The sequence below is a fragment of the Mixophyes fleayi genome, chromosome 7 (genome assembly GCF_038048845.1).
Source record: "Mixophyes fleayi isolate aMixFle1 chromosome 7, aMixFle1.hap1, whole genome shotgun sequence".
Classification (NCBI taxonomy): domain Eukaryota; kingdom Metazoa; phylum Chordata; class Amphibia; order Anura; family Limnodynastidae; genus Mixophyes; species Mixophyes fleayi.
Window position 1 is genome coordinate 95,796,493 of NC_134408.1, and position 22,237 is coordinate 95,818,729.

A 22,237-nucleotide genomic window follows, 5' to 3' on the forward strand; every position below is an offset into this window, starting at 1 on the left:
TATTGGTGTGGGGGCCCAAACAAACCAATCATTTCAGCCACAGTTGTTTGGTAGGCCCTATCGCTGAAATGATTGGTTTGTTAAAGTGTGCATGTCCTATTTCAACAACATAAGGGTGGGTGGGAGGGCCCAAGGACAATTCCATCTTGCAACTTTTTTTTTGGCATTATGTGACCATTCAACAGTCGTTTGCCATGTTCAAAAAGTAAAAGAAAATGCCAACAAATTCAATAAATTAAATCAAAAGTTAAATGCCCTGTCATTATTTAAAACAAGAGGTTTTGACGTGCTAGAATTAGTGTAGTGTTAAGATGTTATAAACACTACACTTGGAAATTGGAGGAGGTAATGTGGCCCCGGTATCAAATTGGGTACCGGGGCCACCCCACTATGCAGTCCAGATACTTGTTTGGTGGAATTCCGACACGTGGAGGGTTTTTAAATTATATTGTGGCCTCGGTACCAAATTGTGTACCGGGGCCACCACACTACGCAGTCAAGATACTTGTTTGGTGGAATTCAGACCAGTTGAGGGTTTTATTATTATATTGTGTGGACCACTCTATCTATACCACACTACAACTCTATACCACTCTATTTCCTACTTTAATTCTATTTAATTCTATTTCCTACTTTAATTCTATTACTAATTAATTACCATAAAGAGGAACAAAAAAAACCAATTTTACCAAAAGTATAATATGACTTAGACTTACAAACACTACACTTGAAAGATCGTGCCTTTAAATGAAAAAGTCAGTCTTCATTGCACGACTATGTGCAAGTGCAACAGGGACATTTTTTTGGGTTTACAAAGTCAAACAATAACACTACGACCCTGTCTGTCTGGGGTCTGTCAATGACGAATTGTCTGTAGCATGTTTGGAGGAGGTATTGTGGCCCCGGTATCAAATTGGGTACCGGGGCCACCCCACTACGCAGTCCAGATACTTGTTTGGTGGAATTCTGACACGTGGAGGGTGTATTTATTTTATTGTGGCCCCGGTATCAAATTGGGTACCGGGGCCACCCCACTATGCAGTCCAGATACTTGTTTGGTGGAATTCCGACACGTGGAGGGTTTTTAAATTATATTGTGGCCTCGGTACCAAATTGTGTACCGGGGCCACCACACTACGCAGTCAAGATAGATAGATGCGTATCATAGATAAAGTACATTCAGTGGTGTGGGGCAAATTGAAAAATATTCCAAATGCACTGACATTATCAAAAACAAGAGGTTGTCACACGCTAAAACTCCAACATGTATATGATGGAGAGGATGGAGGAGCAGCCGTATGTGTAGTGTAATGCAGACCTGTTGAAGGTTTTTTATATATTTTATTGTGGTGCCCAGTGCCCACTCCTCTACGCAGTCCAGGTACATTTATTGGTGCGAATCATAAAAGTTCAGGGTTTTTAATATATCTTGTGGTGACCCACTCCTCTACGCAGTCCAGGTACATTTATTGGTGCGATTCATAAAAGTTCAGGGTTTTTAATATATTGTGGTGACCCACTCCTCTACGCAGTCCAGGTACATTTATTGGTGCGAATCAAACAAGTTGATGGTTTTCTTATTATATATATTGTGGTGACCCACTCCTCTACGCAGTCCAGGTACATTTATTGGTGCGAATCAAACAAGTTGATGGTTTTCTTATTATATATATTGTGGTGACCCACTCCTCTACGCAGTCCAGGTACATTTATTGGTGCGAATCAAACAAGTTGATGGTTTTCTTATTATATATATTGTGGTGACCCACTCCTCTACGCAGTCCAGGTACATTTATTGGTGCGATTCATAAAAGTTCAGGGTTTTTAATATATTGTGGTGACCCACTCCTCTACGCAGTCCAGGTACATTTATTGGTGCGAATCAAACAAGTTGATGGTTTTCTTATTATATATATTGTGGTGACCCACTCCTCTACGCAGTCCAGGTACATTTATTGGTGCGATTCATAAAAGTTCAGGGTTTTTAATATATTGTGGTGACCCACTCCTCTACGCAGTCCAGGTACATTTATTGGTGCGAATCAAACCAGTTGATGGTTTTCTTATTATATATATTGTGGTGACCCACTCCTCTACGCAGTCCAGGTACATTTATTGGTGCGAATCAAACAAGTTGATGGTTTTCTTATTATATATATTGTGGTGACCCACTCCTCTACGCAGTCCAGGTACATTTATTGGTGCGATTCATAAAAGTTCAGGGTTTTTAATATATTGTGGTGACCCACTCCTCTACGCAGTCCAGGTACATTTATTGGTGCGAATCAAACCAGTTGATGGTTTTCTTATTATATATATTGTGGTGACCCACTCCTCTACGCAGTCCAGGTACATTTATTGGTGCGATTCATAAAAGTTCAGGGTTTTTAATATATTGTGGTGACCCACTCCTCTACGCAGTCCAGGTACATTTATTGGTGCGAATCAAACAAGTTGATGGTTTTCTTATTATATATATTGTGGTGACCCACTCCTCTACGCAGTCCAGGTACATTTATTGGTGCGATTCATAAAAGTTCAGGGTTTTTAATATATTGTGGTGACCCACTCCTCTACGCAGTCCAGGTACATTTATTGGTGCGATTCATAAAAGTTCAGGGTTTTTAATATATTGTGGTGACCCACTCCTCTACGCAGTCCAGGTACATTTATTGGTGCGAATCAAACAAGTTGATGGTTTTCTTATTATATATATTGTGGTGACCCACTCCTCTACGCAGTCCAGAAAGATACCTTGTTGCAACGTTTTGGACTAATAACTATATTGTGAGGTGTTCAGAATACACTGTAAATTAGTGGAAATGCTTGTTATTGAATGTTATTGAGGTTAATAATAGCCTAGGAGTGAAAATAAGCCCAAAAACTTGATTTTTAAACTTTTTATGTTTTTTTCAAAAAAAATCCGAATCCAATACCTTAAATCCGAACCGAGACCTTTCGTTAAGTGTTTTGCGAGACAAATCCGAACCTCAAAAATAACGAAAATCCGGATCCAAAACACAAAACACGAGACCTCAAAAGTCGCCGGTGCACATCCCTAGTAAAAACTGTAAAGAGTATAATGAAAAAAGCACAAGACGGCAAAGAAGATTTCTACAAAAGTCTTTTAATCTACCGCAGTACACCTTTACAGAATGGACTCTCTCCTGCACAAATGCTGATGGGAAGGAGGATTAGAGCAAATCTTCCGATAAGTGATGAACTACTTAATACGCATAACTCAGCATTGGTGAGACTGAGTAAGGTACGTCAACAGGAGAAACAGAAATGGCACCATGATAGGCGAGCAAAAAGCTTATCTGATCTAAGATCAGGTGACCAAGTCCGTCTCCGAGATCATGAGAAAGGCATTTGGATGCAGAAAGGTATTGTGCAAGCACAAGTAACACCAAGATCTTATATTGTACGTACAGATCGTGGAACAGAAGTAAGAAGAAATCGGGTCGATTTAAGATCTCAACCCAACCATAGGGATGGCAACACGACTGAAGAATACCCTTCATCTGACATGTATGATGGACTTGATAATGGTGAACAAACCATGATGGAAGAAAGGTCCAACATGGTTGACGAAACACAGACTTTGTGTGAAAGACCCAAAAGAGAAATACGCAGACCTGAAAGACTCATTGAAACGTGTTAGATGATGTTCTTAATGTTACATCGTTGAATTGTTATACTGAAGGATACAGGACTAATCTTTAAAGAAAAGAAGATGTGATGTTATTGCATTAGATATGCTTAATGTTTGTAGACACTCCCTTATATGTTTAAGCTTGGATCTTTAGTGATGGTCCCTAAGACCATGGGGAATGCTGGGAAGTGGGGGTGGGGGCAGTGTGCAATGTACCTAAGTCTGCAAATGGCTGAATAAAGAGCTCAGCAGTGCCCACCCATGCTTCAGTGTCCTGATGAACTGATTACAAGTAAATTAACAAAACACTCATACTGAAAATTAAATCCAGCAAGCATTAAAAGATAAGCGGCGCCTAAGATAAAAAAAATGATAATATAAAATATTTTTTTTAAAAATCACAATTGTGGTTGTACTCCAATGTCATGAAGTTCCAAATATCTGTCCTCAGAAACAAAACAAAGAGGATTCACACAAAGCACACATTTTTGTGTTATCTATTTACAGAGAAATACAGTTATACTTATAAATTTGGTCACTGAGTCCTAAACACAACACTCCTCTGCCAATCTGAAGTGTAGTGTGCGCTAACTAGTAAACAGGTGATACTGAGTTTGTGGTTATTGTGAAGTGCTTGGTGGAGTGATAGTGGATTTTCAGGATGTGAACTTTTTGTTAGATGTCTTGTTTTACACATGTTGGTCTTGGTCGTTGCCTGATTATCCAATAAACTGACTAGGCTGCAGTCTAGGGTGCAAGACTTTTGGGGGTGCAAATTGCGACAGAAAGAGGTATTAACTGGAATTCATTTTTAAATATAACAGAATAGTTGTTCTCCAAAGTAAAAAGAAAGCAAGAATTAAAAATATAGTAAGGTTTTAATCTTTTAATCTTGACGTATTCCCATGGTAAAAGCTGAAGACAATGAGTTCATCCTTGTTCAAGCCATTGAGGATAAGTGAGTTAGACGAGGCCATACCTTCACCCTTAGTAATGATCATTTATGCCTCTGTTCTGCTATCCAATTCTGATTTTAATGAAAACAAAATGAAGGACAAAGATTACCATAACCCTTTTAAAAAAAGCTAACTAGAGGTGTGTTTTGATAACACATTGGTGGAAGACAGTGTTTAGGAAGCTGGATTTTAAATTAAAGAAGCGTTTGATTTTACTTGTAGCCTGTCAGGGAAGGCAAGGGGACACTACAAGCGTATTAACCTAGGGCGGCCTGAACCTTTAATCAGGCACTGGTTTTGTTTCTCTGGTACAGGTATGGTAGGATACCCCAAACAATGCAATGTACGATGAGCTCCAGGTAACGGTCGATGAGGATGGAGAACCAACGTGAGATTACAGATAACAATAATGCAATAATAAGATAATGTAGTAGTAGTACATGTTTAATATTGTTTTCTATATACACAATATCCATATCCTTATATCCTTTATATAACAATTTTTACACACCCATCCATTATCCACAACCTTCCAGTTGATAACATTTCATTAGCCCCTCAAATATTTCTTAATTTTCACTCTTAGCATTCTATTGTGCTATTTCATTTCCACCTGGCTCCTTTATATATACACATTTATTTATACAATCATGTTTTACTCTTACCTATTGTTCATTACCGATTACTGATCCCCTGTATACTCATTTTACCTCCACCACCCACTGTTACTTATTATCCTATTTCACACATCTCGCCATCCCATATACTCCCTTCTACCACTACAACACCTACACTCCAATACAATTTGCTTGGCCACAACCAATGCAATTTAGACATCACTTGCTTCATCTTTTTTTCATCTCACCTCTACACCCATCATCCCCTGGGATAGGCCAATTCCTGCCTAATTCACACACCGTCCTAAAATTTATTTCAAATACTTCTATTTCATTATTATATTACATTTTCTGCATTCCTCATATTGATTCTCCATCCATTTATCCAACAACCGTTACAGGGAGTTTATTATTATTATTATTATAGATTTGTAAGGCAACAGTAGGGAAAACGGGACATACACAAAGCAGGGATAAAATAAATGCAGACATGAAAACAAAGGGTAGGGAGGGCCCTAATCATGAGAGCTTACATTCTAATTAGAAGTGGGCACAGCTCCCATCTGGTTACCACATCTGATTTCTGCATACAAGATTTCTCCCATGCTGCCTCCCTTTCTGGAACAATCTCCCACCTTCTATCAGGCTATACCCTAGTTTGCTAATGTTAAAGGATCCCTCAAAACTCAACTGTTCAGGATAGCTTACCCTTTATCTCTCTAACCTCCTCTGTCCCCTCCTCAACAAGCCTCTTCTTAATCCTTCTTCACTCACCATAGTACACCTCTCCCTCTTTCCTCATACTACCCTCTTGCTCAACTCTCCCTCCAGAGTACTAATCCCGTCACACCCATCTTTGGTTCCTGTCAGTCTGCCCCTTCCCTTTTGATTCTATGCTTCCGTGTGCAGGGCCTTGTGTTGTCCGTTTCGGCAGCGCTGTCCTATACAGCAGCCGCGGTGCTTTCAAAGAAGCGTCCGCAGCGGTGCTGTACACAAAACATCACCGCCACGGATGCTTCTTTGACAGCGCCGCGGCTGTTGTATAGTACAGTGCCGCTATGGTGGGCACCTAGTTAGCGGAGGGGGGGTACTGGAGACCCAGAAACCCCCCCTGCGTCGTGCGCCACTGATATATTGGCAAAGCATGCTGGGACTTGTAGTGTCACAACACCTGGAGTGTTACAGGTTAGCCAACAGTGCTCTAGACCCAGTTAAGACTGTCACAAAAGCCTTATATTAAATCAACCTCTACTGTCAGTTCACTTTTGAGAAATGAGAATGAACTCCCAATATATCAAGTGATGTCATTAATGCAGACTTTCAAACCAACAGTACAATGGGTGGCTACCCATATTGATTAACTGTTTACCAGTGTGGCAAAGCGTTCCAGTATTGTGCTTCTGTGGAGTGGTTATGCATTATGTTACATGCCAAGTCCGAGCCTCCGTTTTATTTATATTAGTAATGTCTTCTTTTGTACCCACATTCAGGTGAAATCATGGTGTGAGAGGATCCCAGTAAGGATAATATATAGGGTAAGTCCAGAAGGACATTTGATTTCTCTTTTTAAAAAACATCAAAGGTGTTATTTTTTCCTAACAATGCATCTAGGAGCATGGTAAACAATGCTATCCTCTTTTGTCACACCTGTACCTAGTGTGTTCCAGTGTTCTAAAAAAGAAAATGCTCATGAGTATTTAAAGTGTCAAAGCATTTCATACACACTCCAGAAAAAAAGTGTCCATCTGGATGTACCCTTTTAAGAGTGTGCTATCTATGATGGTACTTAATGGTACCAATAATTTTAGAACCTTTATTTGTTTGGACTCGTTTCGACTATATAAACATAATTTACTATTTTATTATCTTTGTTCTATGTTAATGGAATCTTGGATTTAATGAATATATAATTTGCATGTTTGTCTAGCAAGTGTTCTACTAAATAATGATTGCTTTTGATTAACATATCATTTTGGTTTAATTATATATGGTTAAAGAGTGACTCAGTTTATCTAGGATTAGCTTTACTACATTAGATAACAATTCACTATTTTTCTATTGATATCATATGCCATATTTTATTTGAATATTCTAATAATAATCCAGTTTCAGCATTAATATGTTTCCCCAGAGAAGAGTCGTTTTATTTATTTTTGGATTCAATGTAAATCCTGCCCTGGTTCAGGCACTGTCAAATTAACTTAAGAGACTCATTGCAAATCAAATGAGCGTAAAGAGCACTAAGTAGAGCAAAGTATGGTGGTTTAAATTCTCCTGCATAATATCCAAGATGCACTTCATACACAGTGAGACAAATAAATGCACTAATAGTGCAGCACAGAAATTTGTGCACAGTGATCCATAAAGCCCTCTGTTAGCATGTGTGGCATATGAAAATGTATTCACTGAAACTAATGTAAAACATGTACAGTATACTATTATATCATTGTGCTGGTTACTCGCAGGAGAGAACCATAAGGCTGGGGTACCAATTAGAGACACATGAAAGACCAAGCCTCTTAGTCCTGAGAGGACAGATTGTAAGGGACAAAGCTAAAGCCGATGGGTTGGAGATTGTAGATTCATGAGGGACGAAACAAAGGTCAATATGTTGAAGACAAAATTATGATGGACAACACTGAAGTCAATAAACAGGAAAAATGAGGACCCGTGAAGCAACGGCAGAGAAAAGGAATTCCAACTTTACTCTGCTTGAAGAGGGCCTTAGAAAAGCTGCATACACGGGTTTCCTCCTTGTCTTAATTGATTTGATCAGTAGCAAATTCCTGATTCCAGTAAGTGAAAAGAATGTGCAGTTGTCAGTGTAGATGTTGCACTGCCAACTGTTGACTATAGCTAGTATTGCTGGGGATCCTCACATGTTGTAGTTGTTCTGTACATGTCAATGTCTCAAAAATGGCCAAGAGGTTCATGGAACTTAATATATTTTCCTGACTCCTGATTATACTGGGGGAAATCCCAGTTTCATCACAACACAAAGACACTGTCCTCTGTACAGTGGCTCTAAGTTGTAACTACAGGATATATTCTGGTCAGCTGCAGGATTAAATTGTGCTATTATTGGTAATAGCATGGGGTAAAATGCACAGTGAGGAAGCTCATAGTGTTTACCATAATACCTATAACCAATAACGACACGGACACCAAAATAACGTTGGAATTAAAATATATTTATTAATATTTATTAAATGGATATATTAAACTAAAGGGCCTGAAGGCGGACGAGAGCAGGGCAGAAGGCAAAAACAAAACCAATAACGGTGGAAAGGTCAGGCCCTTGAACCACCAACCCAGGATTTACCTTATCTATTGGCCGGTGCGAAATATATGTCCAACGGCAAGACTACACCCCCCTATATAAACCGCCAGAGATAATCAACATACTGGCCCGGAGTCCCATTCACTGGACCCAACACACGTGATGACAACACCATACGAAAGGGGGGATAGTGACCTATGACATATAAACGAAGCGCCATATGCAAACTTACCAACTGCACTGCTCTCCCACCAAAGAAACGAAACCATTTAAAAAACAGCCGGGAGGGAGGGAGGAATCCGGAAACAGAGAGGGGAAAATGGATGACAACCAACACCTATATAAAACAAAACCACCCCCCTCTCTCTACCTATTGGTTCAAATATATCCAAGCCCATAGGCTAAACACCTAATCACTCACCCACGTGATTTTAACTGCGTTCAGGCTGATGGCCACACTTCTCTAAAATGCACAGTGAGGAAGCTTATAGTGTTTACCATAATACCTATAACCAATAACGACACGGACACCAAAATAACGTTGGAATTAAAATATATTTATTAATATTTATTAAATGGATATATTAAACTAAAGGGGCTGAAGGCGGACGAGAGCAGGGCAGAAGGCAAAAACAAAACCAATAACGGTGGAAAGGTCAGGCCCTTGAACCACCAACCCAGGATTTACCTTATCTATTGGCCGGTGCGAAATATATGTCCAACGGCAAGACTACACCCCCCTATATAAACCGCCAGAGATAATCAACATACTGGCCCGGAGTCCCATTCACTGGACCCAACACACGTGATGACAACACCATACGAAAGGGGGGATAGTGACCTATGACATATAAACGAAGCACCATATGCAAACTTACCAACTGCACTGCTCTCCCACCCACGCTGCAGAGATGCTATAAATGCAGCCCGCCAACCACAGCCCTAAAAATAGGCCTAAGTTTCCAAAATAACCTATCAATAAAAAAGATAATGCCCAAATCCGAAAGATGAACCCCGTCCAATCTAAATAAATGAATATATTCGGCTTTCAACAAAGGATGGGAAATAGAAAAACCTCCAGCCTGATGAAAAATCTTACTGGCCACCTGATTCACTTTACGTACCACAGATGAAATAGCCGTGGGAGGCAAATCAGACCTCCATGTCCTGCGGGGAACAATGTAGGACCAACAAAACTTTATAGACGGCCAATACTCAGAGGCCGTTAAAATGTCATCACGGATATTTATGATGAGTTCAAGTGATTTCATTTGACCAATGTCATTACCGCCTAGGTGAACCACAAGGATATCGGGGACTCCGCGAGCAGCAATCTCACAGGATAAAACCGACAAGAACTGCCTCCATCTCATACCACGATGACCTATCCAAATGATATCCGAATTCGCCGGGACCCACGGACAACAACCCGCAAACTGATGCATCCCGGCCCAGAAGATAAAGGAATGTCCGAAAAACCACACCGATATTGTTCTGGCATCAACCCCTACGAGAATAACAACTTAATAACCAAAATGTAAATGCGACAAATACATAAACAACTGAAAACTAATGAAACCACTAACCCAAAATCAGGAAGAAAACGACCCTAAACTAACCATAAGGGTGATTTTACTTCCAACATTAAATAGAACGGAAAGGAAAGGCAGCGACCCAGGTGAAGGTGAAAACCCGGTGGGAAAAAGCCCTTCACGCACCCGCAAAAAGCGGCGAGCAGCTAGCCCCTGGGTCTACCACCTGAGGAAGAAAAGCGAAGAAAAAGAAGACTGCGTACAAGGGAAGAAAACAATTGTTAAACATCAGGTCTAATGTACCTCTTGTAACAGCTAGATTTCCATCTGCCTAGTGCCTGTATAGCTAAAGTAGAAGCCCCATCTGCTGCTGCCTCTGTCGCTGCGCCAATACGAAAAGAATGTGTTCCGAATTCAGAGGGGGGAAAGCCCAGGTCCTGTAGAACCTTGGACATAATGGAGTGGAACTGAAATTTGGTCAGTGGGGAACTGTCTTTATGAACTAACCAAACTTCCGCCTGCGGGCGTGCTTCTGATAATTGATGACATAACCTAACTGGACAAATCCTATCATTGACCTGCTTTGAAAGGGTTAACCAATGGCCGACTCCCAATTGATCTGTTTTAGACCGGGCAATCCTAATTTGAACGGAATCCACATTTCTAATGACATTAGCTGCTAAAATAGCTGACCCTAATTGATTTTTTGACTGAGCAACTAGTTCCCCTACTCTCAAAGCCCCATGAAAGGCCATGGAAAAGGCAGTACTAAAAAGAGAAACTTCGAAAGCATCTATCAAAACCCCAGGCAGTGCATCTATCAAACGAGCCAATAAACGAGCGTCAATGGGCCGTCTGTGATCCCTTGGAACAGGGTGTAACCTAGCCCATCCTTTAAGGGCTTTCTTAACCAGAAAGGATTTCGTAGGATCCGATAACCCTTGAACTCTAGACATGAAAGATATTCCTGCTAATGTGGACGACATAGACGCCTTGCTAAAACCTTCCTGATAACACCGCAACATAAACTCCTCTATGTCTGAACCATTGGCCAACAATCGCCTACCAGAAATTACCAAATAATTCTCCCAGCGTTGCCACGCCAACCGGTAAGTCTTCAGCGTAGAGGGAGCTAGGGCCGCTTCAGCCAAAAATCTTAATCCGGACCGATCATCTGCCAAATATAAAATGGACAATCTATACCCACAGGATTAGCTCTCGGGGCCAGCGATCTAAACCGCACCCAGTCAAAGCGAGAAAGAGAGTCAGCAATCCCATTTTCAATACCCGGGACATGTTTAGCACGAAAATTAATGTCGTAGTCCAAGCAACGAAGAACCAAAACCCGCAGTAAATTCACTGCTGGTTTAGAAGATGCACTCTGGCGATTAATTGCCTGGACCACTCCCAAATTATCGCACCAAAAAGAAACATTATGGCCTTTGAGCTGAGAAGCCCACAACTCCAGGGACACTATAATGGGGAATAACTCCAATACCAGTAAATTTTTTATCAAATCGCTGTCAACCCACTCCTGAGGCCAGGGAGCTGCGCACCATTCGCCTTGAAAGTATGCTCCAAAACCTTTAGACCCGGAAGCATCCGTGAACAACTCTAAATCCCTGGTGGAAATAGGGGGAGGAGGCCAGATTCTAATGCCATTAAATCTTCCTAAAAAAGATGTCCAAATCAACAAATCCTGTCTGATCTCCTCTTTGAGTTTGATCAACGCATGCGGCCTGTTCATACCCGCCGTAGAAAGCTGTAGTTTTCTACAAAAAATCCTACCCATTGGAATAACCCTGCAAGTAAAGTTAAAAAGCCCTAACAGTGACTGAACTTCTTTCAATTTAAGAGAGGGGGAGGACAAAGCATTATCTATCAATCCTTTCAGCTTCATGATTTTGTCAGCTGGCAACCTACAGCAGCCCGCCCTTGTGTCTATCTCAATTCCCAGAAAGGCCAGACATGTAAGTGGACCTTCGGTTTTGTCCTGTGCTACTGGTACACCCATGACTGAGAACAGGGCCTGTGCTGAGAACAATAGATCTTTACACGTTGAGGACTCGGCCGGGCCCACAAATAAAAAATCATCAAGATAGTGAGCGATGCCCTCTTGTCCTGTCCCTGCCTGAATAGCCCAATGCAAAAAGGAACTAAAAGCTTCGAAATAGGCACATGACAGAGAACAACCCATGGGTAGACATCTATCCACGTAAAACCCTCCCTTAATTTGGAACCCCATATATTTAAAGGAATCTGGGTGAAGAGGAAGTAACCTAAAAGCGGATTCAATATCTAGTTTCGCCATGAGAGCTCCCACGCCAAAGTATCTAACCATCGATAAGGCCTCTTCAAATGATTGATAAACTACCGAGCTTATATCTTGATCAATAGCATCGTTAACCGACTCGCCCACTGGGTGCGACAGATGTTGAATTAGACGGAATTTACCCGGGACTTTTTTTGGAACAATCCCCACTGGAGAAATGACTAAATCTGATAAGGGGGGTGAGGTAAAAGGGCCGACCATGCGTCCTAGGCTAATTTCCCCGCGAATCTTTTCCTCCAGGACCTCCGGAAAAATATAAGCTGATTTTAAATTTCTCGTCGCCCTAGCTTTGACCGCTATCCTAATTGGTAACCGGAACCCGTAACGAAAACCCTCCCGAAGAAAAGAAGCCTGTTCTGCATAAGGATATAATCTAAGCCATCGTTCTAAATAATCTATACGAATAGGAGAGGGGCCCTTAACCCATATTTCCGTCACTGCCGCGGCCTCTGCCGAGACCGGGGGCACTCCTCGGACACTCTTTGGCAGAATGCGGTCCGCGGCAATACGTACAACTGTGTCGATACCTACACGATTCCCCCCGCCCACAGGACGTATTGTTAAAGGCGAAACATCTGTTCTTAACAAACTGGGGAGCACTACGTCTCCCCCCTTGCGGAAACCGATTCCCTTGTGCCCCTGGACCAAACGCTAAACTAGCCCGATTAAGTTGCATCCAAATCTCGACATCCTTTACCCCCAGTGGCATGTTAACGCGACCGTCCACCCTCTCACGAAATAACTCATCATATTTAAGCCAGGTTCCAGGTCGGTCATTAACAAACATCTCATTAATGAGGTGCATATATTTCCACACATCCTCATGAGCCTCCGGCCTCGTTTCGATATAGCAGGCCGCAAATGCACAATAACCGGTCACCCAATTTGAGAAGGTTTTATACGCTTCTTCGCCGATACCCCCTCTTTCACAAGCTGCATCTAGACCTTTTTTAGCTGCTTTCGTTATCTCGAACATGTTAACGAACCAACCCTTCCTAATCCTGTCCTTAATACTGGGCCGTAATCCTGCCAAGAGGGCCGTATTCTCACAAAGCACCATCGGGGCTTGGGGCGCTACAGACTTGACTGCCCCACCCCGTCTCCTACCCTGGGATCCAGACCTGCCAAAGTGTGTATTAAGTAACTTAATAAGCTTACGAGGACCCTCCCCCGATGAAGAGGGAGAATCCTCGTCCGTGGAGGACAATGGGGGGCTATGTGTAAGTACATGTGGAATAATAACTTCTGACAACTCACCGCTGACGACAGCTTCTGCTTGCGTTCCGGTTCCCGCCGGCCTGGAAGGACCTGATACTGCTCCGACCTCTGCGGCGTCCGCCTGCTGAACTTCCAGTCCGGTCGGATCAGCTGCTGTCCTAGCGGCTTGCGACAGGCTATCTGCTGCGGCCAGCGGCCCCTCCGCCGCTCCCGGCCCGGCACCGACCACCTGTAATGTCTGAGCTTTCATCCCTCCAACCATGGCTTGTGAATCTGAAACAAGAGGCACGTTAGAATCTGACAGTCTAGCTTGGAACCCCATAGATGAGTCTACCGCCGACAAAGAACTATTGACTCCCAAGGACACATTAACTAACCCTAAGAATCCCGGGGGGGGGGGGTCTGTTGAATGAAGCGTCTGGGTCACGCCCAGGACGAGGGGCTTCCCCCCGAAGGGGTATTAGGGGTACCGGGTAATAGTGCCTGTAGACCCCGGAGGGGATGGGGTAAGGAGGACCCTCCCCAGATCCTGACGGGAACAAAAACGGACCGCCCGCAGGTGGGTACGGCAAATCCCACGGGACCCGAGGGGGGGCAACCGCGTCTGAATGGAGGGGGGGAAGGGGGGAGGGGGGGGAAAAGGCTGTGAGGGGGGGGGACAGGCCCTGGAACCCACCCCGGCCAAGGAACCCAAACCCGGGGAAAGGATGGAAGACCCAGAAAAAAGGGGGGCGGGACCCGGAGGATCCGCCGGGCGCCCTACCCCAGCCGAAGGGACCGGAATCTCTACCTGCCAGGAACCATGTGAACCCAGCCCGGTGGCCCCGCTAACGGGGACCAAGGGAAGGGGAGGGGGGGAGGAAAATGCAACCTGGGCAGGAGGGACGGGGGAGGGGGGCTGCCCGAGGAAAATGGGAGGGAGAGGACTCCCAACCTCTAAAAACCCCACTAGAAACCAATGTAAGGGGGGGGGGGAGGGGGGGGCCGGAGTCAATGAGGGAACCACATAGTGGAGGTGGCGCTAAAGGCTCTACCTCCGCTACAGACAAGGGCTCCGCCGGAGGGAGCGGGATAAGCCCGCCAGGCTGGACCGCCTTCTGGTGCCTTCCCCTGTTGACGGAGGCTCTGGAGGAGGAGGGGGGGGGAGAGGCGCTGCGGGACCCCCTACGTGAACAGGCGGCTGCAACGGAGGAGGGGGCCCCCGCTAAACGGAGAGACGGGGAAGAAGTGAGGGGGACAGGGTCAGGACCCGCCTCGCGATACCTGGAGGGGGCACTGCGCACGCGGCTGGGGCGAGACATGGGAAAAGGAGCGGAGGCAACCTACAGAGAGAAGGAGACACTTGGAGAAAAGGAGGTAAGAGGAAAAAGGGGGAAATAACGGAAAACGGAAAACGGAAAACGGAAAACGGAGAGAGTGGAGGGGGGGGGGTAGGAAGGGGAGAGGAGGACGGAAGGAGAAAGAGGAGGAAGGAGGGAGAGAAAAAGGGGAAGAAAAAGAAATAAAGGAGGATGGAAAACACAGACAAAAACACAGACAAGACACAAAGGACAAGGACAATACACAGAGATAATACGATACCACGACGTTCACTCCAAGGCCTGAATCCACCGCACCGCTGACAGCTAGGGATCCAACTGCACAGCTAGGAATCCGGAAACAGAGAGGGGAAAAAGGATGACAACCAACACCTATATAAAACAAAACCACCCCCCTCTCTCTACCTATTGGTTCAAATATATCCAAGCCCATAGGCTAAACACCTAATCACTCACCCACGTGATTTTAACTGCGTTCAGGCTGATGGCCACACTTCTCTTATCATCACTAGGTTGTTGTTCAATTAAAAGAGCAAAGTCGGCAAGGTAGAGGGCAATTCAATAGCAGTGGTAAGTCAGCAATGGGGCCTTTGCCATCTCTCCCGGAAAGTCCGGGAGACTCCTGAAATTCGGGTCAGTCTCCCGGGCTCCCGCGAGAGCTGGCATTTCTCCCCCATCCCGGAATTCCCTTGTTAAAATGACGCAATTCACAGAGAATCGCGTCATTTTGGCCCCGCCTCCCGCGACAAAACGTCATTTTACTCGTGGGGGGGCAAAATGACGTGATTCGAGGTGCCCCGCCCCCTCCCGCCCATTAGTCACACCCCTCTCCCGGACGTCGCCTCTTGAAAGAAGGCAAGTATGGCCTTTGCAGCTATATAAAAAAACAGGTGGAGGAACCACCTCTGATGCACACTGGAGGTTATTCACAAGAAACTTACAGACATGTTTCTGCTACTAACCCTGGGAAAATATACAAGCCAATTGGAAAGGGTAGACAGCTTTCTATACTACCTATCAGGCATAAGAGGTCTGCTTGCCATACTAGGCATAAGAAATATGGAGTTTGTTTCTTTACTAGCCACCAGAAATGAGGGGTCTTTGTAGATAGCCAACAGGAATGGGAGGTCCTCATTGTTTACTAGCCACTAGACGTGCTTTGTGCCATAAATGTGTAATTTGCTTTGCATACTAGCCACTCAAAAGAGTGAAGTCAACTTTGTATACCTGTCACCCTGATGGGGGAGGGGGGATATCTAAAATGTACACTAGCCACCAAAAAGGTAGATCATAGCAACAAGATTAAGAATTCACAGCCATATTTCTCCCACATGCTCAAGTCGCAGTAAACAGTACTGAATGATGCATGATTTGTACATAAACCCCACACACAAACACACACACTTTTAATTTTTCCCTTGTACCCCACTGTCTTGACTGCTGTATCTATCAATGATACCATCATTTAATTTCATGTCTCACTTATCTATCTGGAAGGGGGCATGATACAATGATATATATATATATATATTTATATATATATATATGGTCAATTCTCGACTATGGCCTTATCTGTAAAGAGTTTGTATGTTCTCCCCGTGTTTGCGTGGGTTTCCTCCATGTGCTCCGGTTTCCTCCTACACTCCAAAAAAGACCCCATACTGGTAGGTTAATTGGCTGCTAACAAATTGACCCTAGTCTTTGTCTGTGTGTGTGTGTTAAGGAATTTAGACTGCAAGCCACAATGGGTGAATGAGTACTCTGTACAGCGCTGCGGAATTAGTGGCACTATATAAATAAATGGAGATGATGATATATATATATATATATATATATATATATATATATATATATATATATATATATATATATATATTGTGTCAAGGGGAGTGGTTTTCCACAGGCCTTTTAAAATAGAATTAGCTATGGAGCCAACAGTCTGCAGGTAAAAGACTGCAAATCAAGTTATATACAGGTGTAGCACTGTGCTTATGTTAAGTTATGTATAGGTCTGAGACATGTGATAAAGTGGATGTAAAATGTGATTTACTTACATGTTTTAAAGTGTTTGTTTCCACAGCTAGCAGCAGAGCTGATAGGGGTGGCTGTATTGAATAGGCGTTACAGAGCACCTGAGGAGACCTCCTTTAAAGACAAGGTGGGAGTGTCGCCTGTCAGTCATCCAAGCCTGTGGGAGTAGACCTGTGTATTTAACATTGAGTTGTGCTCTTGTTAGGGGTGACTGATGCTGAACTAGTTGGCCAGTCAGTAGAGAGATGGTCGATGTCTAGTAAGCATTAGGCAGGGCCATCTCTTCCATTGGGCACGATGGGCAGGTGCCCCGGGGGCCCTGCAGGCAAGGGGGGCCCATCTGAATCCTAAAGAAAAAAAAAAAATTTTTTTTATATACTTACCTTGCGGTCACATCAGCCGTGATCCGGCTCCCTCCCTGGTCCCCTCTTCCATGCTGTGCTCGCAGTGAATGCAACCACAGCACGGAAGAGGGCAGAAGAGACTCAGCGGTGCGGAAAAAAGAAGAGGATCGGACTTAAGGTAAGTTAAGGGGGCCCCTATATATATATATATATATATATATATATTTTATTTTTTTTAGGGGCCCGGTACACTGCATTGCCCGGGGGCCCATTAAGTTGTTAAGGTGGCCCTGGCATTAGGGTCACCAGGAGGTGCAAGCAAAAGGGAATGCTTGCTGGTGTCATCCTGACAGAAGAAGTGTTATTTATTGTGATGCCAACAATAAACATATTTGATTTAAAACAAGAAGTTTTCGTGTTGCTGATATCTGCTGGGTGTTCTTGCAACAGAAGGTAATAAAAGTGCCATGAGAAGGGTGCGGTTTTGTTACTATATATATATATATATATATATATATATATATATATATGAAACCCAATATTCTTTAAGCTATAAAGCGCTTCTTAAAGTGCAAATAGAATGAATAAAAATCAGAAAAAATACTTAAGTGTAATAGGCAACTCCCCAATCATCCAACACCTGTCTGCAAGTGTCATACCTAGTAAATGAAATACAAAAGACAGAGGGCGCCACACATAGTGCATTAAAAGTGATACATAGTGAAAAATCTCCACAATAAGATATTCCCGTACCGGAAATTCAGACTACTCAAGCCAAAGTGATAAACTGAGGAAATCCCTCTAATGGTATCATTCGAGGACACTGGAAATCAAAACGATCCTGGATGTCAAATGATCCTTCCAAGTGTGAACCAGATAGCTACCAGGTGTCTGCAAACTAAAAATAATGGCACAATAGTGTGATATCATAAAGACTAGATACCAATGGTTCTCTAGAGAATCACAAGTTTAATAGCAGCACAATATTTCACACTGCAATTCTGTAAAATAAATGCCCGTACATGAAGCAAATAAAAAGCCAGCTTATCTGTCCTTAGCACACTCGTAGGTGAAGGGGAAATTCCAGCCGGTGATATCCCGAACATCCAGATAGTGCTCACAGGTGTCAGATGTTGCCACAATCACCGACGCGTTTCGTGTTATCAAAAAGACTTTTTCAAGGAGTCATAAATTGAAGATAACTGCGGACTCCTATATACTCGAGTCTTGTTAGCCAAAGGCCAATCAAAGCATGATTCCCTGAGTTAGGGAATCATCAGTGCCTGACCTCGTAAATGCTCTATAGCATGAATAGGCACCAATTCCCATAGAAACATTCTAACATCTTGTGGAAAGCCCTCCAAGAAGAGTGGAAGCTGTTATCGCTGCAAAAGGAGGACCAACTCCATATTAGAGTATATTTATTTGAATACAATGTCATTACAGGCCCCGTTGATATAATGGTCAAGTGTCCGAATACTTTTGTCCATATTGTGTACATATACATACTAAAATTGTAGAGATAAGCCTATCTATACAAAAGGAGCCCTCATTTAATTGATAAAGGCAGGGTAATTACACACAGCTAGATTAGTGGAGACTCATACTCTTCTAAAGTATTAACTCACCCACAGCTTCAAACACCTCCTTCACTCCTCTTCCAGTCATAGCTGAAGTTTCCATAAACAGCAGTCTTTTTTCTTCCGCAAAAGCCTGTGCATCCTGAGAGTAACACAACACATTGAAATGGGTAATGGATAAACAAGTGCATTTAGAGACATTTCAGCTAATCTTTTAAACTACCCATTCTGCCTGACATCATTTAGGGGTATATTTACTAAGCTGTGGGTTTGAAAATGTGAAGATGTTGCCTATAGCAACCAATCAGATTCTAGCTGGCATTTTGCAGAATGTATTTTTTTTTCAACCTTCACAATGTTCCCTTTTTACCTGGGGGGTAGGCTGTTCTTGGTATAATATGAATTGGGGGCAGTACTCTGGCACAATATTGTTTGGGGGCACTACTTTGTGGCATAATATTGTTTGGGGACACTACTCTGTGGCATAATATTGTTTGGGGACACTACTCTGTGGCATAATATTGTTTGGGGGCACTACTCTGTGGCATAATATGATTTGGAGACATTATTGTGTGGCATAATATAATTTGGGGACATTACTGTGCGACATAATATGATTTATGGCATAAATTGAACTGGGGCACTACTGTGTGGCATAATATGAACGTTTATTTGTTGGTTCCATTATTATCAATAATGTATCAATAATATATATATATATATATATATATATATATATATATATATATATATATTTCTAAAATCTTTAATCTAAATCTATATGCCCAATTGACACACCTGGGCTTGACTAGATTTTGGCCAACCCCTAATCTGCAGCAAAGGTAATTCCCATGGAGCCAAGGTTGGGGGTAGCACTGTATATTCTCACTAAGGGTAGTAATAGTATGCGGATACACATGTTAATTCTAACTATTCTGAGACAAGATGCCCTTCTACTTGTATATGTGTTTTTGTGTGTGTTTTTAATTCTTGTCTTTCTTTGAAACATTATTTTTTCATATTTGTTTGTTTCATTGTAACATTTACTTCCACTACATATGTAGTGCTTTTAGGGCACTGTCCCTGAAACTCAGGACTTCTGTTCTGCCTTCCGGGAGATATGTCACACTTCTTTGAGCAGGCAGTATACACTTCTATCGATGGTGTACGCAACAATGCAAGTTTTTTGCTGTAGGAGAGTAGCTTAGTGCTTTTCACACTCTCACACACACACACACACACACCCTTTAAACGTGAGAGCTATTGATTAAACATTGTGAATGGTTGGGGAAGGGGGCTAGAGTGCACCCTCATTCAGGCGCGGGCTGGGATGTATCAGCCCGGGGGGCGCACAGGCGGCCGTATCACATGACACGTGATGCGGCCGCGTCATAATGACGGGGCCGCATCGCGTAACACGCCTGTAATATAGAAAAAATGTTTGCATCCACGATGGAGGGAGGTGGCCGGCCTGAACAGCCGCTAGACTGAGTGGCCTGGGAGCCCGCTGCCCCTCTTGTCCAGCCCGCCCCTGCCCTTATTGCTAGGCTTTCCATATTTGATGTACACATACTTTTTTCAAAACAGGACCCCAACATTCCAGGGTCCAGACAGCTACTGAGCTTAAGACATCAGCAGCAGCAGGTAGTGAACGCTGCAAGAACAGGTAAGAGAGAGCAGGAAAGTCTGCCAATTGTTCTGATTCTAGTTGGGCAAGACTGGGTGTACACTGTGCAAGCTTACAGTTTGTCTGGCAACCATTGTGAGCTCCCTACAGGTTTTAATAAAATCTGTAGTTATTTGGCCTGCATCAGATCAAGAAAGAAAACAATTACATTTTGTTTAATGTTTAATAAATGGATGAGCTGTTGAACAAGGGTTTGGGGAGTCAATTATTTAATTAAAGTTTATTTCAAATCATGAGCAAGTTATGTATTATATATATATATATATATATATATATATATATATATATATATAGTGTCTTGTGTAATAAAAAAAAATAAAAAAAATCACATCTCCAAATAGCCCCAGAACTAGCCTGGGCAGATCTCCACTATAACGGGGACAAGCACTGAGTCCTTTTGTTGTAGTGAAAATTAGCCCCAGACTCGTCTGCACGGGGCCGGTGGCTCTGGGAAGAGGAGCTGCATAACAGTGATAAACCCCCCCCCTGCCCCCTCCCCATAAGATAGGAGCGACTTTCCTGATCTCCTGGGGGGTGAAATTAGCTTTTGTCTGATAGCCCTAGAGATGCTTAGCTCTCTTAGGACCTTCCTGTCATCATGCAGCTCGCTCTTGTTCCCAACCAGTGCAATGACCAGCTCCCCACTGGAGATGTACTTCTGCAACTCTTGAAGCCAAAGCTGAGCTTTGCCAAATGTCTCCTAACAGAGAGAGAGTAGCAAAGGCAGGGGAGAAAATTGAAGAAACTGAAAATATAGTGTATGTATTATGACAGCTCATAGATTGCAACACATTCAGCAAGGTATTGCTGTGCATAACACAGTTTTTGGACCAGGCAGTTTACGAGAGGACTGCCAGTTAAATAAGGGTATTGCCTTTTTTATGGATCTGGCAAATTTAAACATAGGTGCTCCATCTGTGGGGGACCACATTTGCGCTCCATTATTTTAACAAGACTAAGCCCACTCACAGTCATGTTTAAAAAGTGTTATGAAGCATATGCTACTATATCTGTATGGTTTTATAATAATAAATTGTTGCGGCTGCTCCTTCAGTCCACTCGCTATAATTGTCACTATTAGAATTAGGTCATTGTTCTTGAAGGTGTCAAGCTAAACTTCAACATTTTGTTGTTATGATCATGCTCATTGAGAATCTTATAATATATAAGAGGCGGATGTAATGTTGGAGTTGTATTATCCAATATCTATTGAGGAAGCGAGAGCACCATGTGCAATTTGATAAGATGATCTTATGCAACAAGAAAATGTCCCTGGAACCTGTATTCAAATGTTAACAATATATATAGCACAAAGTTTCTAGTACCTTATATTATTCTCAGTTTTAATATTCTTGGCTGAACATATTCTTTATATTATTTTGTGCACAGACATTTTCCAATGTAAGCTCTTTAGTCTATGATACATTGGAGCCCAAGGTATATTTAAAGGTAAACAAATCTGTGGCTGTGTGCACTTACCTTTTAGAGGATCTAAAATTATAAATAAATTTGTGACGCGTTTCGGAGCACAGAAAACTGTGCCAGAATTGTGTTTACTCTCTTCTCCATGTACAGTATTTTGCAATATTGCTAAGAAAGTCAATATCTTAGTATAAGACTTGATCAGTGAGTGCTACCTGTTTACAATACTCATATTTGTAAATAGGAAAAATCGCTACCTGCCAT

The 22,237-nt window shown here is 42.7% G+C and overlaps 1 pseudogene; it reads right to left on the minus strand.

The window, feature by feature from the left end:
• Positions 1-22,237, minus strand: part of LOC142098522 (ras-related protein Rab-17-like) — a 39,159-nt pseudogene that overhangs the window by 8,877 nt on the left and 8,045 nt on the right.